Source organism: Anneissia japonica, unplaced genomic scaffold, assembly GCF_011630105.1.
Source record: "Anneissia japonica isolate Jap-2015-1 unplaced genomic scaffold, ASM1163010v1 scaffold10057_len72246_cov111, whole genome shotgun sequence".
Classification (NCBI taxonomy): Eukaryota; Metazoa; Echinodermata; class Crinoidea; order Comatulida; family Comatulidae; genus Anneissia; species Anneissia japonica.
In genome coordinates, this window is record NW_022722086.1 from 31,546 (window position 1) to 33,990 (window position 2,445).

General features: G+C 30.1%; 1 long non-coding RNA gene across 1 annotated transcript; it reads left to right on the plus strand.

Moving 5' to 3' along the window:
• Positions 1-410: 410 nt before the first annotated feature.
• LOC117111771 lies at positions 411-2,242 on the plus strand. Its single transcript, XR_004445915.1, has 2 exons — positions 411-466; positions 1,834-2,242. It is a non-coding gene; the product is annotated as an uncharacterized LOC117111771 (long non-coding RNA).
• The last annotated feature ends 203 nt before the right edge of the window (positions 2,243-2,445 follow it).

The following is a 2,445-nucleotide window of genomic DNA, read 5'->3' on the forward strand; positions in this document are numbered from 1 at the left end:
ATGTTTGCAATTTTTTTGTTTTTAGTTTATTTTCTTTTATTTTAATTGGATTTGATAAACCTACTTTCATTAATATATTTAACTAAGTAATTAACACAGCTTGAATAACTGATTGTGTACCTCTACAGTAGTGTGCTGAATTTGTGATGTGCAGCCTGAGAGTCACCTTAACAGACTACGTTATTTTAAACTTGCACAAAACACCTCATTTAAACTTATCACAGAACAAACATTTCAAAATACATCAACTACTTCGTGTGATGGAATTTGGTGTTATTATATAATCATTTGTTTTATTTACATGGCAATTCACTTAACATATTTATATATATTTTACAGTATTTTCAAGCCTTGAAACTTTTTTAACAACATTTAAATCTATCCTGAACAACTTTGTTTCCTGACTTCATCTGAACTGGATCAAAAAGTACTAAGAAGTTTCAAAAGCTCAAGATTGTCAAAATCGGTAAGTTAATAGATTCTAAAAACAAAATGTTCAGGCGAGACTTTTTTATAGCTTGTTTATCGAACCCGCCTACTGCAAATATTGATATTTTTAAAATAAAAGTAAAATTTTATTTTTCAGCAATTAGCGCACCCACCACCACAAAAAAAGAAATTGCAGTAAAAAATTAGTTTAAAAAAATTTTAATTATGCCCTCCACTGCCTTGAAATCTCTGAAGATATACATATTTATATACATTTGAAATATTTAACCATCCTAATTTAAATTCACCAATAAAATTGTATATTTATTTTCTCCTCCGTCTGGATGTTTTAGGCAGACTGTTTGCTGAATAAAAAAACTAAATTTTATCTTTATTTTTATTCTGCCCTCCTCCGATGATCTTTAGAAGAACAAGTACGCGAAACAAGGTATAGAGGAAGTCTCGCCTTAGCTACTGATGAAATAATATCCATGTAACATAACAATGTTTAGGATTACTGTGTGCATTTAAGCACTACATTGTCACTTTATTATTCGTAAAACCCAATCTGTTTAGCTTCTATAAATATATATTGAATTATAGGATGATACTCTTAATAATAGTACTCAACACATCCTCAATAAAATCATATTTAAGACAATCAAAGTGTTTAATACTGTAAAACCAGCTAAACTTTTATGTGCAAAAAAATTTCACAAATACTGTACCATACAGAATTTATTAATATCGTATTTTAATGAGGATTGTAATTATCATGTAATTATTAGCTGTGTCTGGCCAGCTAATCCCTAGCAGATAGGCAGGTTTATGCCTGGGCTTTTCTAGCCTAGAACTCATGATACGATATTGTCATCATAGATGATCTATAGTATGGTGTTCATCTCATGAAAAAATTCAGGTGTTAGGGCACATAGAAAGAATTATTAGAATAATACTCCTTTAAAAAAAATGTGATGAGCGTGGGTTTTTTTTTATAACCGCATCAATATTTCCAAATAGTTAATGTGCGCAGGAGTGATAATCTAACAATTTTTTTCATATGTGCCCTTATCAATTCACAAAAGTTTCATGTCACAAAAGTTTCTTGTTTCACATTAGTTGTAATGCGGTAATTTAACTTCTTTGAAATTTTGCACCAAATTGTAATAATTTGTCATAATTGTGCTGTGATGATTCTGGGTAATCCCAAAGTTGTTAGGAGACATGTCACCTATATCAATAGTTCAGACCTAAAGTAAATTTGCACAAAAACCACAGTCAATGAAAACACTGATTTTCAAAATTTTATTTATCTGTGTTGCATGTCTTTTTTTTTTTTTTTAAATCTAAGTGAGTAAATCTTAAATACTATTAATTTTAGACCTGTCTTCTTTTTTTTCCCAGGGCCAGATTGCAGAATTCTGAAATGCGAGGATGCAACTAGATGTGAAAAAAGGAGGCGATTGAATACTTTCTTAATAACCTTTGTGAAAAGTATGAGGGAAAAAAGCATTCGTACTTCTGTTACTATGATTCATGGTAAAACTATTGACGATTCTTATTGATACACTCTTGCATGGACCCAATCAATTTGAAGATATTCATAATTTGTAAAAACGTTAAATATGTTATATTCCCAATGCGATCAAAATGATGGAATATTCTTACTTTCCAAGGAGCTGGAGAAATTGAATTGTATAGTTATTAAGGGACATTAAGAAATTTTGATTTCATTTACCACTATTTGTACTTGCAATTGACAATATTGCTTTCTCTACAAAATAAATAAAATGATTGATGTGTTAAAATGAAATAACCCTTTTGTTTAATCATTGCAATGAAAATATTTTGTACTATACGTACAATTGAAAAGTTTAATTTTCAGACAAGGAGTAATTTGTTGAAATGTACACCTAGTTCATGGTCATCGACTCAGCCAATGTTCAAACCAGAGTTAGAAGCCAAGTCAGAAATGTGTGGCCTCCATATTTGTTCTCTCTGGGCCATGTCAGCTAA